Genomic DNA, 16,705 nt, shown 5'->3' on the forward strand with positions numbered 1-16,705 from the left:
GCTGCATATAACATTTCCTGTGTTGTATTTTATTTTTGTAATCTTATGTCCATCCTGTTACTGCAGTACTACCTGAGACACACACGTCTCCATCTGAAGTAATCAGTAACACATTACACCATCGAGTGAGCTCCAGCAGCACCGTGTTCTTTGATAACGCATAACTGTGCACAACCAGTTGAATAACTGCATTCATAAGCAGTTAGGAGCCAAGGTTATTATCAGACTCCCAGCTTACACACTGCAGCATAATGATTTTTGTTCTTGGTTAAAAGCTGGAGTTTGTTCAATGTGTATAAATGTAATGGCTGCTAAGCATTCCTGGACTGTAAAGAGCTAATTGGTGCATTACTTTTTAAATCAAGCAATTTCAAGAAGAGAGTAATGTAATACTTAACAATCAATTACTTAGGTACAATGGAAAAATAATAAAAGACACACACAGACAAGGGCTCAAGCTGAGTTATTACTAAATTACAGGCTCAGTATTTTACTTGCTATTTGATAATGACAGACAACAATGCACATTTATATCCTCCTTTTAATGCAGAAAATATCCTGAGGTACCTTACAAAAAGGGGGGAAAAAGGATAAAAGTAATGGGTGGAGGGCCAGAGGAGAGGGAGTTAGGAGTTTGGGGGTAAATTACTGAAGGAGCTGGGGAAGAGATTTTTCCAGGGATAGTGGGATTGGAGGAAGGTGGGGATGTGAATGGTAAGAGAAATGACTAATTTGTCAGAAATAATTTTTATTGCCAATCCTTTCTCACCCCAAAAGTTTCAGAATAGGCTTTGCCGGAGCTGGAGAAATCATTGTTATTTAAAGTGGATACTTATAAAGCAGTTACTCACTGTGGTAATTTTAGCAAATGGAAACTCCTGTGGTACCCATGTTCAGTGTTGAGGAAGCCCTGTAGGGAATCCTGCACCAGATGTACAGAAGCACTTAAACAACTTAAAGCCCAATTCCGAACACTGCTAGGAATGTAGTTTTGGGCCAGGAAGAAAGAGTTCTGTGGATCAGGAGGAGGTTGGCAGCAGGGAAGGTGTAAAGGTCAGCTGAGGATTCAGGATAATGGGGGAGGTGTGGAGAGGGAGAGGACGGTTAAGAGGACAGATCCCATTTTAATAGGCCCATGAAAACACCCCTATAGGCCTTGGAGATGGAGCTGTGATGTCTCATTGTCTACTGTGCATAATACAAATTTCAAGTAAGTAGCAGTCTAGGCAGGTGTGGCAGAAGGGAGCTAATAAAAGGGAAGTTAGGTTTTTGGCAACGTAGATTGGTGTGAAAGTTTTATGTAGGCTCAGAACAACAGGAGAATGCAGGTGAAAGATACAAAACTGCAGTTCAGATCACTAGGTGATGCTATTCCTATGCCTCTGGTTTACACTTTCATAAAAGTAGATATAGGGCAGTGTGAGTGAACATTCACATAAAGTAAAATGTGCAGACAACTTAAGGGAGCGACTGATGCCACTGAACTCAAGAAACTATCTATGGTAAACTCGAATTTGTACACACTTAAATAGAATTTAAGGCTTCCTTTGGTCTTCCGTGCAAATGTTGGCATTTTGAAAATGAAGGCTATCCTTCGCTTCTGGTCTCTGGTTTCCTGGGGCCACAAATCAGTCCTTTGTTTTTTTATATCCTTTATTCTTTTTAGGCCATTAAATCTTTTTTCATACCTGTGCCCGGTGACACGGGACACTTTTTGGCTGTTCTGGTGCTAAAATAATTTGGAGAAGCCCTTAGAATGTCCTTGAGTTTGAGGAGCTCCTCAACCGAAACGTTTTCATTCCTTCTGAAAACTTCAGAAGTTTTGGGGGGAGAAATTCAGTATGGCCCCATTTGGGGCGCAATTATCGGTCGGGCGCAAAGATTAGCGCACGGGTGCTAGTTGCTTTGCGCCCTCTTAAGGCGCTAACAGGAGGTGCAAACCAACTGAATTTTTCCCCCCACGTTTCTAAACCACTTTGAAGGAGTGAAACAGCAAAAGTTGAGCCAAACTCATTAATAAAGGTCACACGACTTATTTTCAGTTGTTGGGATGATAAATTATTATGATCTCATCCAACTTTTTACCAGTTGGGTTAAGATACTTCAAGTGATGGAAATATGGAAAAACTGTTCTTATGTGCTGTTAATAGATATATTTTGGGCTCGATATTAACCCCTCTACGATGGGCAGGAGAGGGTTACTAAGGGGGTTGAGTCGTCAAATGCGTGAAACGTGACCCTAACCCACCACGCACGCACTCGGTTCTGTTTTTATGGGGGCGAATATCAGGGAGTCCGACTATTCCGCTCTGGAGAATTGGGCCTGTCATTTAAATAAGGTGCCTATCATGCGATTTTGAGCCCATTTTGGAATTAACGCCTGGTGCACGTGTTTCCCGGGGTTCGGGAAACTCGGCAATCAAGCTGAGGTGAGATAGAATGGCATTTATTCGGGATGATTAAAGGTCAGGAGGCCAGGTCTGAATAAAGGTACAGTGCTCACAGCTGCTTTCTCAGTTCCTTCTGGGAAACGGTTTGGTGAGAATACTTGTTCTGAGAGACTTATGTGTACAGTTTGGAGATGCTTAAACAGAGAACATCAGAATGGGTGGTGCCATGGCTGCTTTGGATTGGACTTTGGACGAGGAAGACAATTAACATCAGCAGCAGCAAGAGTCTGCTGTGGAGGGAGCTGCAGGTGGCCAGCAGAGAAGGAAGCAACAGAGGGTTCGAGGTCGCAGGAGACTCTACCCACCTAACATGGTCTACAGACAGCGAAGGAGTTTTAGCATGGAGGAGCACATGGGTTTGGGTGCGGGTGGGGGCTTAAAATGGGGCAAAATGACAGTGCATTAGGAAGCCATCTCCAACCCGCCGACTTCCACATTTCACTCCAGTGCGTTAGGCTGCACACGGGCAACCGTCTCGGAAGAGGCAGATTGCCTATAAACATATGTTAATCGTTCAATTAGAATGAAATTTCAACACAGTTTTGAATTTAATGTCAGATCAATGGGTTTCCTGGGCTTCCTGAAACTCGCCAGTAAAAGCAAGGTGAAAACACAACAACAATTGAGCGGGCTGAATCAATCTGATGGAAATATTGCAATAAATATGATATGCCATCAATGACTCAAAGACAAGGATTCAACTGAAGGCTTTTAACCACTAAGAACATAGCAGCATAGCAGGTCTTCCCACATCGGGTTCATCTGGTAGTGAGTGACTCATACAGCTCCTGAGACCTTTATATGGCAAAAGACAGGGGCGTAGCCAATACACACAATAGGAACAAAAGGGTGTGGTTCACACAATACAAGCAGGTAAAATACAAGCAGGTCTGATGAAGGCATATTTCATCATAAAATATTCAGCACTCAAAGCTGCTTTCTTACCTGCTAGTAAGAAAGGGTTTGTTCACAGTACTTTTGCTGAGAGTTTACTTTCTACACTTTGGAGGTTTGTTCTATCACATCAGGATGGGTGGCCCTTTGGCTGCCTTAGATTGGACCTCAGATGAGGACCAAGCAACAGCAGCATCCTGCTGGTCACAGACCTGTAGCTGCACAGGAGAGAAGGGAGCAGCAGAGAGGCGAGCAGTAGAGAGGGTAGCAGCAGAGGGCGGAGCAGCAAAAAGAGTAGCAGCAGAGAGGGGAGCAGCAAAGAGGTGCAGCTCGCAGGAGACACTACACATGACACCGGGTCTACAAGCAGAGAATAATATTCCTACACATGTCAGAACAGCAGTGTCTCAGGAGGCTCAGGGTGTTGCATCAAGAGGTGGCAGACATTTGCAGCCTGGATGCCAGCGATGCCCTTATTATTGCTAGGTTCATTTAGGTTCCATCAGTGGACCGATGTCACAAGCATATTCGACAGCCACTATTCCTGCCCCGCCCACCCCCTCCCCCATGCCACTGACAAAAAGCAGCCCTGCAAACAACCAACCAACCCTTGCACATCCACGCATTGGTCCCTGTCAATTCATGTCTTCCCATTCATCATTAAACAACTTAATAGGCCACTTGCCACCCAGCAATCAAGAATCTACAAGACAGGAAAGTAATGCAGCAGAATAATACTTATGTGCTTCAAGCAAAGAACAGAAACTTAACAACATAACATTTTCTCATACACCCATGTGCATATCCTAGTGCAACTACAAAGCTTTAAGTCTTCCTTTTCCTACTGCTCCTACATGGTGCAGCCCTGTGACTTCAGCAGAGGTAGGTGCAGGCTACTCAGATCCCTGCTCTGACTGCTGAGAGGGTCTTGCAAAAAGACCTCTGGGTTTTGGAGCCCATGAGGGCCCCGCCAGTGACTGCTCCACCTGCACCTGCGCAGGGGCAGACGCGGCCATTGGGTGATGAGGTAACATGCAGGATACTGACTGGGGGATGAAGCGGGGGAGGGGGGAGGGCAATGGGTTGGAAGTGGAAGCGCTTTAAGTCACCACTTCCATATTCCCTTCCGCCATCATCTCTCTCATGGCCAAGCCACATTTCACTGCTACCACTGTGTTAGAGACCACATTGGTGCAGATCAGGGGGGTGTTATAATGCCAAGGCTAAGGTACCTGTCATCCTATTTAAGGTGGCAGACATGCTGGCATCCAGAAACTACATGGCCATGGTCAAGACATGCATGGGCTCATTTGATTGAAGCATTTATTATTCCACAGAGTTGGATACATTATCCATGGAAGAACACATCATTGCAGTGGCCTGTGACATCAACCCACTCATGCTTGAGGCGGAATCCTCCATTCTCTCTACAATCATGGTCAGTGTGCTTGGAATGCCTGTCAGTACATTGCACATTGTCTGCTGTTGCTCAATGATACTCCTTTTCATCGATGGCCCCCGGGGTACAGCATCTGTGTCCAGCTGAGCATTGCTTGGAGAGGGCTGCACCCTCCGACGTGAACTCTCTACTGCTGTCTCTCATTGTATGGCCTTAATTTCAGCTCCCATAAGTCCAAGGGATGCACACTTGAAAATATATGATGGACAACTGGTTTAGCCATTCATCGCCAGATTTGGCTGGACCACATAAAGCACTATCGGGCCCTGCTTTCGTCTGCCAAAACTGCTCACTATTTCAGGATCATCCTGGAATGCAAAGATAACCCCAGGCTTTTTCTTCTCTACTGCAAGTTGCCTTCTTATACCCATTTCCCCTGCCTCCCCCAACCTCACCTCCAACAAGTGCGAGGAGCTCATTAACGTCTTTGTCACTAAGATTGAGACAATCTGCTCAGCTGCCTCTGCTTCCCTCCCTTCCCTAGCCCTCCTCTTCCAATCCTGGCTTCTTGCGCAACCCGATTTTAATTGCTCCAATTGGCGGCCCTAAGGTCTGGAATTCCCTTCCTAAACCTCTCCGTCTCTCTACCTCTCTTTCTTCCTTTAAGACGCTACTTAAAACCTACCTCTTTGACCAACCTTTTGGTCATCTGCCCGAATATCACCTTATGTGGCTCGGTATCAAATTTAGTTTGATTACGCTCCCGTGAAACACCTTGGGACATTTTATTATGTTAAAGGGCCTATATAAATGCAAGTTGTTGTTGTTGATGTTGTTGTTGTTACTGCCACCACCATCTTCTCTTGCTCACTACTGAAGTGTGAGTCACCAGGTGAAACCCAAATATTTCCTACTGGTCCCACCGAAGTGCGAGTATCTGAGCTGGTGCATGGTATGCAACCTCAGAAGGATTCAGATCCTCTGAGGAATCATCATCCGTGACCTCCAGCAACTCCTGCTGCATGCATGAAGGCCTTGTCGGAGATAAAAGACATGAATGAGTACTGGCAAGGTAAGAATGTTGCAAGTTATCATTATGAAAATGATCATATTTCACCCGCTGTTGAAATCACGTCAAAATGACTGAGTACCGTATAACATGTGGGTGGCTGATATTTATTTGTGTCACCAGGTAGCTGGGAGGTCCCCTTCAACCCATCTCTGATGGCCAGGCATGCTGAAATTCCACTGATCTCCAGTCCCTCCACCTCTGTACTTGTCATCTGTGATATGGTTGGAGGGCCAGACCTATGAGTGAGTGTAATGGCATGTATTCAGCCGATGACTAGAGAGCATTTAGAGAGGGTGACATTGAGGGAGAGGCATGAAATTGCTTAAGGATGAGGATGTGTGGGAGTGGTGGATGGATGGCGATATGAAGAAGTGCATAGCCAGAGCAGGATGGGTGCATCTGCAAGTAAGTGGGTGTGAGGAATGATGTAATAGAGTTGGCTTGGCAAGGCAGAGTGAGGGGGTGGGGTGCTGTTCAACAGAAGGATGTAGGTGACTGTGCAACTGTACACACTTTTCCTGTCCTGCTTAGGTCATTAAACTACTTCCTGCACTGCATCCAGGAGCATGGCACTACGCTCCTGCTGTAGGATTCACAAAATTCCCACATTTCCCAAGTTATTAATCAAGGGACTCTGAAGGACAAGTTATTCAATAAGGGACCCTGAAGGATAAGTTATTCAACAAGGGACCCTGAAGGACAATGGCTTTTGGACTTTATGGCAAAGACTGCAAGGTTAAAAGCAGGGCCCTGTGCAGCATGTCAAGTTCAAAACTCAAAACTTGACATGCCCGGGCCTGTGGAAGACAGCTTTGGGTTTGTGATTTCAAACCAGACAGCTAAAGGAGACAGAACACGCATTCTTCCCTTTAAAAGAAATCAACTCAGGAAGGGGCTTAATCTTGCACAAAGTTAAAACCCATCAAGACTATGCATATATAATCGCCTACAGTTCAAACTAGCTACCAAGCCAGGAAGACACCAATTTACATTATGCATAAACAAACACCAAGACATTAAAAACCATTTAACAACGGGACAACCGCCCAAAAACCAGTTAAGGTGAACGACTATAATCACCTTAATGAGCCCGCCAAAAAACAGACAAAGAACTAGCCCTGATTTGGCACGCAGATAACGAACTCTAAAACAGCATAATTGTAGGCCCACCAGTAACCAAGGGCAAGCAGACTAAAGCAAGCAAGCAAGGGGGCAGAAAGAAAGCAGACTCGCAAGCAGGCACACGCTCGGGTGCAGGGTCACTCGAAACTCAAAGAAGCAGACGGAACATCATGGCGAGGAGGCACGGAGGGGCAGGCTCAACCAAAGACGACTAGGCCGCAACCATAGCCTTACACAGAGACTGACCATGAGCACCGCGGTAACAAAGGGCCGGGTAATCTATACCTTCAGATCATTACCACTACACAGGTAATGATCTAGGCCACCGCGACCGAGCTGACACCGAAGGCCGCCAGCCAAACCCCAACCGCAACAAAACTCGACAACCAGACCACCACCTGAAGAACAAAACCTGAAGTTTTCCACTCTACAAGATAAAGTACCCAACAAAGACTTTACTCCCTATCTCTAATGGAGAAAAGAAGGTACTCACCCAGACAAATCCACAACAGCGCCCTTACCGCATTTGCGGACTCCACCCAACTGAAGAATCTTCGCAGATTCTATGACTGGGACCATGTGGCGCCGGCAGGCCCCAAAGAACACAAAGAGCGAACCACAAAAATGCAACCGGCTTAACTGACAGGATTCGAACTGTCAAGAAACCCCTATTGGTGAGCATAATCCCTGGCCCTTGTAGTACAATTTAGTTAGATATTGGGGGTGGGACAAGGGTAGGGGATTATTAACGTGATTTTCCCTCATTGTGCCATGTGTTCCCCATTCTTAATCAAGTGTACTTTTGTATGCCTGTAACTACTCCTGTAATTTAAGTGTGTAATTTTAAGTGTGTCTAAATTAAATACAGTTCTCTTGCACCAAACCAGTTGTCTACTCCAATTCTGTATCGCCGCCTATACCTAAGTCCGGTGTCTAGAACCCAGGGGTGTGGGAGCGATTCAAACTGCTCAAAAACAGTCAGGGGCAAAGCTGACTGCACACGCCACCCCCTACAGAAATGGCGACCACGGCAGGACTCCGGCAACAGGGATGCGATACAGTAGACACTGATTCGGAAGAGCCAACTGTAATGGAAGAGAGGATTTCAAATTATGTTTTCAGTAAGATGAATATCACTAAGAAGTGGATCACTAATCTGTTAAAGGCTGGGCTTCCGGTAGATGCTGCAGCTAAATGGACAAAAGGGAAGGATCATAGGAAACCCATAGAAAAGGCAGTCTGGCTGATATGCTTCAAGAAACAGATCCAGCTTTTGGACAGGCTCGTTGAAACACAGGCAGCCGAGATACGGGAGTCAGCCCTGGAAGTCCAAACAAGGACTCTAGCAGGGGAGAAGTTACTGGTAGCATTGCAGGCCCTGAACCAGGAAAGGGTGCAGTTAATGGGGGAGCATAAGGCCAGGCAGGAATATTTACAGTGCCAGGTCACCGAGGCCAAGAGCAATGAGCTGAGGTTGCGGGAAAGGAATGCCCGGTTAGCAAGACAAGTAAGAGAGCAGGAGGAGAAAGTAAAAGACATAAAGGCAGCCTATAAGATAGCAAGCGCACAGGGGTGTGAAGATGCAGATCATGGCCCCTGTCAGGAACAGATAGAGAATCTGAGCCTTGCCGTAAGGAAGGCAAATGGCATGGTGTGCCTTATAAGCCCGAAGGCAGCCCAGGTAGATTTTACAGGGAATGAGGGGAGAACAGTTCAGACACCAGTGGTAGTGCAAAGGGACGACTCGGTTGAGGAACAGGAGATCCCACGACCACCATCCGTAGCGCCAGGTTTCAGCGAGGTCTGGCAGCAAGGGGCGGTGGCATTAGGGGTAGAAGCTGAGGTGGAATAAACCCCGCGAGAGAGGCCGGGACCGGGGCCAATGTGCCCGGCCCGGCAGCTAAGATTTGGCCCACCCGCTGAAGACGGAGAAGAGGGACCCCTCCAAAACCAGTTCGTAGTTCCCTATGGCACCCAACAGCTTAGGGCTATGGTAAGCCACATACCAAAACTCGCAGGGAATGGGGACCCCTCGGTCCACTTCAGGGAAGTGGAGCAGGCAGCCAGCATCAACGAGTGCGATGATGCTGAACAGGCCAAAATGCTGCTATTTTCCCTGGAGAGTAAGCTCCTCCAGTCCCTCTCTGACCAGTGTAAGAAGGGATAGTGCGAGTATGGGGAGCTCAAGGAGGAAGTTCTTGAGGCCATGGGGATGAATCAGGGATGTCCTTTCTCCCGGGTGGAGAAAACAGTGCAGCTCACAGGGGAAACCCCGCAGGCTTTCGCGGACAGGTTGTGGCCGGTGTATAGGAGTGCCTGTACAGGGGCACCTAACTGGGCTCACCTGGACCAGGATCAGCTGGCCCACTGGCTCCGCTGCCTGGTGGCAAACAGCTTGCCACAGGTCAGGGCCAAGGCAGAAATGTGGTTTGACCCAAAGCATCCCCTGGCTACCGAACTCACGGTGATCAGACAATTGACCGTAGCTTACCGGAATGGTAAGGGAACCGATGCACACCCACCTAAGGGGAAGGTGCATGAAGTAAAACCCGGCCAGGGTAGGAAGGAGTGGCATCAGGAAGGGAATAACCCTTCCAACACAAAGCTTAACTGTTACGGGTGTGGGAAGGATGGACACTGGAGGAAGGAGTGTAGAAATCCTTGGAAGGATAACAAGGGAAAGAATTCCTCAGCCCCAGCCCAAAAGACAGAGACAGGAATCCCTCCCACCATGGTCGAGTCATTTTTGGACACTGTGGAAGTACAGTTTCTCACTTAGACATAAAATGACTTCCTGGGCACAGAATAAAATTCATTTAAACTTTAAATGGCCAACAGCATGATTCACTAATCATGTTTCAAGGGAACGAGACAATTTAGGAATGCCACATACGTACTCCTTGTCTGTGATAAGCTTAACAAGGAGCCTCATTTACCAAACAAACAGCCAAGGACATGATAAGGTAAACATCGGCCCACAGGCCCAGTTGGTACAGTGAGAGAACAGAAGGAACAGAGAGATCCCATAATAAAGGATTAGTTAATCTTATCCCAAGGTATTTCCGTTCGTTATTCTAACAAAGCCCAGAATATGTTGTTTCAATAATTCGCAAGGTCTGTGCCTTTGTAATCAGTTATGATTCAATACTATGTCATGTGGCATAGAAAGCCTGTTTTGCATCTGTACTGTATAAATATGTTACAAATTCTGTATTACTTTGAAGAGGTCTGATGTAGCCCTTGACTACACAACTCTTCCCTTGCAAGCAAATAAAGCCTGTCTTTAATGATACTTTGTGTTTAAAGAGTCTTACTTGGGAGTCGAGACTTCGACAGTATTACTTGGAGGTCCCACTGAGATCGCTTGCTGCCTTTTGGTAAGTCACGGGCAAGGGCATCGTGAATCTCTAATGACAGATCCTGAATGGCCAGTGATGTTTTATCACATAAAAGGATTTCTCATTAGATATTGAATTGGTGTGGTCTGTTTCTTCCGACGGGAGTACTGCGATCAAGTTAAGACTCGTGTTTCAGACTTGAGTTGAATCCTGTAACTTTTGCTTCTTTTATTGTTGACAACTGAAAGGAGGAGAATACTGACAACTCAAGTCTTTAAAAAAAAAAAAAGTATCGGGCAAAGAAGGCAAGAGGAAAGTCGACAGGGCTGAGTCCCAGACAGATAAGGTACCAAGTTAAAACTGCAGTATCAAGGGTGGGTCCCTTGAGCCGGGGTGAGAGACCCACGGCAGAAAGTATCGTTTGAGGATTGTCACTGTGTTTTAGAAGACCTGTATTACCAGGCTCAGGATTTTTCTCCGTTGAGATACCTTCTACGAGGGTTCAAGCCCCTCGCATTAAAGCATAAGGATTCTATATGAATATAGAGGTTAAGAATTATCGCAACCATTGTTTTCCATTTTTTGTTGACTATTGACAACATTAAGACAGAAAACTCTCACATAAAGTATAAGTTAAACGTTAAGGACTCAGTTTGTAGTGGCGTATAACGCAAACTGAGAATTGACTATTTGTTTAGTTTAAAGTATAAGATAAATGTCTGAATATTTGGTCTGTTTGCCTGTTTGGGCAGCTGCATTGCTTATCATTTCTTTGACTGTTGTTATTACTTGTTATTTTTCATCACTTGTGGTCCTTTGGACAGTCAGTAATAATCGTAGGGGGGTAAGGAGTGAAACTTGCGATCTAGAAGAAGAGAGCCTAGTTTAAAAAAAACACCAAACAAACTAAGATGGGAGCTGCACAGAGCAAGATCCCAGAAAAGGGAACTCCCGCTTCTTATGTCTTTACCTACTATGGTCAGATATCCATAATGGTAGGCTGGTGGCAGATAATGATACTTTTGAGCTCATTAATTGCTTTTTCTAAGTTCTCTGTGGGATCAGGTAATTCATGAATTATTGTCCTAAGCTCACCAGCTGTCCATGAGCGATGGACAGCGACTGGAGCTCCGTCAGTATTGTGGACGTTGGGGAAACGTCTGAGTGGAAAAGCATTAATTCGTTCAGCTCCTCCTTGGTTTGGTTGACTGGCAGTCATAGATCTAGTGTTGGGTCTGTTCTCCTGTCTTACAGCACCGGGGTCGGGTGGTTCAGCAGCTGCTGTGGCTGGTTGTTGTGCTTCGTAGTCAGGAGGCGGGGCTGGTCTTCTGAACCATCCCTCATCCTCGTCATTACTGGAATGAGTCGTGGGAATGGGAGGATATTCACAAGGAGGGGTGGTGGGCTTCGGGATTTGTCTTAAAGGCATTAGTGTAATATCTATCCATACAAATGCAGGGCAAGAGTGTTCCCTTTCTCGTCGACACAGGAGCTACTAGTTCCATATTGACAAAGCAATATGCCAGAGGAACCCCGTGTACTGACCAGAATGTCTCATGTATAGGGCTCTCCGGAGCTTCACAAACTATGACGTGGTCGCAACCACTAGAGATACAAGCAGATAATTTCCATGGCCAACATGTCTTTCTCCTATCAGAGGAAGCCCCTATGAATCTCTTGGGAAGAGATTTGTTGTGCAAAATGCAAGCAACAATAATTTGCTCAGAGAAGGGAATACAGGTGTATATACCTACTGACAGATGCACCATGTATCCCTTACGCGAATGCTCCCCTCAAGTTATCCCACGGGAGATGGAGCAACTGCTCGATCAAATCCTGCCACAGGTATGGTCCAGTCACCCAAATGAAGTTGGCAAAATGCTAACTGCTCAGCCATACAAGGTCACATTAAAGCCATCCGTTCGATTGCCCCATAGACCACAGTACCCGATCTCAGCAGCAGCTGAGCAAGGAATTCAGCCTGTCATTAACTCTTTGTTGGAGCAAGGAATAATTGTCCCAACCCAGAGTCAATGCAACGCTCCAATTTTTCCGGTAGAAAAGAAAGAAAGTGGAAGGTGGAGACTGGTGCAGGATCTTAGAGCAGTGAACGAATCGGTATTACCCGTTTATCCAGTTGTGCCAAATCCTGCCAGTATCCTGACCAGTATTCCCTCTGGATCAAAATTTGACAGCCTATAACTGTACCTATTTCATATGCGGGAACAAGGCTTACTCATAGCTGCCACAACATTGGACAGGATCCTGCTATTTAGGCTATGTAGTACCTTACATCCATCACTTAGACGAGATAGGAGAACATCATGAATTTCGTAGAATTAAAAGAAAGATAGAAACTTCTGAAAGAGTTTTTGGAGTAGTAATAGCCCCATATGGAATAGGGATATTAATGAGGGAAACGTCTGCGCTAGCAGAACTGATGGAAAAAGTAGCAAATGAAACTGAGGAAGGATTGTCTGAAATGAATGCTGAAATGATAGCTATAAGAGTAATGACATTACAGAATCAAATGGCACTAGATTATCTATTGGCTAGTGAAGGAGGAACTTGCGGTTTAATAGGGAGTGAATGCTGTACCTATATTCCAGACAGTTCAGAAAATATAACCAACATCGTTAAACACATAAAAGACGCAGTAAGTCAGTATGAGAAACCAAAGAACCAAAGCTGGGCTGACTGGTTATTGGGAGGATGGCTGGGATCAGTAGGACAAATATTATTGCATGGACTAGTAATAGTGATAGCCCTGATTGTATGCATTGCTCTGTTTGTCACAATGATTAAGTGTTGTTGCAATAGGTTGGGCAAGGCAGTCTTGCCTGCAATGAATATGATGATACAGAGAGGTAAAGTCAGTAGAGGAAAAGAATGGTCCCCTGGATGAGGAACTGAGATGATTGAATAAAATACAATTATAGGGATTAGAAAACTTAGACAATTATATACATATATATACTCCACATGCTCTCCTCTTTCTGCAAAACACATTTTCCATTTAAATGGGAACTGCAGGCTAGGAAAAAGAGAGAGGACTCCTTTCAACAACAAGCCAGTGTCGTCGACTTTGTATATCACTTGGTCCGCACTTTGGGGGCTTACAAAGAAGCACTTGTGCTTAGGAGAACCCCACAGGTTAGTTATAAACTGTGTGGGCCATGAATTAGTCCTCCTCTATAAGCTGCTGTTCCCTATCTTTTAGAAAGTGCATAGTGGCACTAGAACTGCAGGCTAATATAAGCTGCAGGGAAAATTAGAACTGCAGGCTAATATAAGCTGCAGGGAAATTAGAACACTGCAGGCTAATATAAGCTGCAGGGAAATTAGAACACTGCAGGCTAATATAAGCTGCAGAACTATACAAAGACACAAGCCTGAAATCAAAGCAAACATAATTAAACCCTACAAGAACACACGCCCAAACATTAAGAATAGACAAAGAAGAAAGACGATCTTAGACAAGGTCAACCATCAATACAGGTAAATCCCGGGGATGGTTCAAACGGCAAAGAAATCGGTATCCTTGGCTAAAATCTAAATTTAGTATGAGGACCGATAAGAAGAGGTTAATTTCAGTTATGTTGTCCTAGTAAGGACAAAAGGGAAGAATGTGGAAGTACAGTTTCTCACTTAGACATAAAATGGCTTCCTGGGCATAGAATAAAATTCATTTAAACTTTAAATGGCCAACAGCATGATTCACTAATCATGTTTCAAGGGAACGAGACAATTTAGGAATGCCACATACGTACTCCTTGTCTGTGATAAGCTTAACAAGGAGCCTCATTTAACAAGCAAACAGCCAAGGACATGATAAGGTAAACATCGGCCCACAGGCCCAGTTGGTACAGTGAGAGAACAGAAGGAACAGAGAGATCCCATAATAAAGGATTAGTTAATCTTATCCCAAGCTATTTCCGTTCATTATTCTAACGAAGCCCGGAATACGTTGTTTCAATAATTCGCAAGGTCTGTGCCTTTGTAATCAGTTATGATTCAATACTATGTCATGTGGCATAGAAAGCCTGTTTTGCTTCTGTACTGTATAAATATGTTACAAATTCTGTATTACTTTGAAGAGGTCTGATGTAGCCCTTGACCACACAACTCTTCCCTTGCAAGCAAATAAAGCCTGTCTTTAACGATACTTTGTGTTTAAAGAGTCTTACTCGGGAGTCGAGACTTCGACAACACAATGAAGTCCCTATTGACTGGCTCAGGGGAGGTAGCAGCCACCACTGGTGCTCGGACCCCATCCAACCCACAGCCCTGACTAGAGCCAGCGCAGCCTGTCGACCTGTGTCCCCTTGAAAACGATGAGGGGAGCAGGCCCTGTGTTAAGATGTGGGTGGAGACGGTGCAGGGGAGATATTCGGTGGACACTGGAGCTTCCAGCACCGTGGTCCATTCGGAAGACCCGACCAATTCACCCAGGTCTAACGAAATCCCATTTAGCCCAATGGGAGTCACAGGGAATGAGCAGGCTGGGGAAATGGCCAAACCTTTGGCCATAGATTTAGGATCCCTCCATACCATGTGGGAGGGTAACCAAAAGACCAACGAGGTGGCCAAGCAGGGGGCTAGGGAAGGAGAGTCTTTGGACTCCTATCGGACAGGTTTGGTAGCCGCAATCCGGGACACGAGAGGCACACCGGGTGTAGCTTTGGCCCCGGACCTAAAGCAGGTCCAAGCCCAAGATCCCATCCTTAAGGCCGTCCTGGCAAAGAGAGAGAATGGGGAGTTCATAGAAGGCCCATTCGGGGCAGCGGATGGGACTTTAAAACAGGCTGCTAGTTACATTAACCAATAGAAATTGTTTAAGCCCGAGAAAAGGGAACAGCCAGTTGGGGCGAGGTCTGAGGATAGAAATCCTCAGTCTGCAGCAGGAGTAACCTCACTGACTGCACAGGCAGGTGCAGTGGCTTGTTTTAAGGGAGGGGCCATCCCACCCACTGTTTGGGACACTCCCCCACTCATCTGGGACTTAGACCAGGTGGGACCTGGGGGCGGAGACCCCCAGTCTGCAGTATTAGGCTGCAGAGAGTTACCTGCCCCTAACCCAGGTTTAGGAGAGGTGGGATGTGAGGGCGAGGACCTGCAGTCGGCAGCATCAGGCTGCGTAGAGTTGCCTGCCCCTAGCACAGGTTTAGGAGAGGAAGACCCGGAGGATAAAAATCCCCAGCAAGCGGTAGTGGGAAGTTCACAGACCGCACAGGAGGGGCAGTGGCTCGTGTTAAAGAACCACCAGCCAGAAAACCCCCACCAGCCAAAGTCCCCAGAAGATCCCCACGAACGCCATGGCCAAAGCAACCATGGTCACCGGCTCCCCAGTTTAAACGGGCAGCCTCTCAAGTCAGGGACCGGTCTGAGGACAGAGGTTCCCAGCCAGCAGCTGCAGGCTGTGAGGGACCAGAGGGACAGGACAAGACAGCCACAACGAAGGGAGTAGCGTGCTGCAGCCCAAACAGGGATTAGGCTGGCCGCCCGGAGACGGGCGACAGATATACATAGCTTCTGTAATGTAATTTTGGGATTGTTAAGTTTGGGTGTTTTAGTTTAATTTTAAACAAGGTTATTGGTAGTTTAAATATTATTGTTTTAAGAGTGTTTGTATTGAGTTGAGGTCGCAAGACTCGACTATGCTTTGCCCAAGCCAGAGAATCTTCTCGGGACCTGGTTTTATGCTCTTGTGTCTCTTTACAGAAGGGATTTCGAAATGAAGGGGGGCATACTCCTACTCGCCCTGATAGGAATGAGCACTGGGAAGTGAGGTGATGTGGAGGATTCCCATATTTATGTGTGCTCAGGAGAGAAAGCACCGGTTGTGACTGCTGGGGGCGGCGAACGAGGTGTGGAGGAGCTCGCTATCTATTCCCATGAGGGAAGATGGCCAGGGTGGCTGGGATCTAACTCCACCCGCTACTCCAGCCAGACCGGGTTCACCTACGGGGAGGCCTCCCTCCCCTGCCCCAGCGTACAGGTTGTGGCCTCACGGGTCGGGGTCACTGAGGTGAAACGCATGTGCCTGACCTGCAGAGGACAGATTCCCCTGGGAAAGTGGTGGTGGCTCAGAAAGCTGAGCAGAGACATGGGGGACCGTACAGCTGACTGGGAACGAATGGGGAATGACACCTACCGGACGGTCACAGGGACCCAAGGGGGAACTAGTGTGTGCTGGGATAAGTGGAGGGAGGCGGAACAGGGAATTTATGTCTGCATGTGGGGGTCGCAAAGGGCCTGCCCCATGGGCATATCCATCATCTTCTCCGCAGCATGGCAGGATAAGGGGGAGGGGGTGGAATGGGATTCCCACCTACACACTTGCATAGTCCCACGCTACCCAGCCCCAGTCAAAGCCACTGAACTCGTGGCATGCGCCTGAAAGCCCCTGCCTATGACTCAGACAGAAAGG

This window comes from Somniosus microcephalus, chromosome 1 (genome assembly GCF_052327205.1).
Source record: "Somniosus microcephalus isolate GS21.2 chromosome 1, FLI_Smic_1.0, whole genome shotgun sequence".
NCBI lineage: Eukaryota > Metazoa > Chordata > Chondrichthyes > Squaliformes > Somniosidae > Somniosus > Somniosus microcephalus.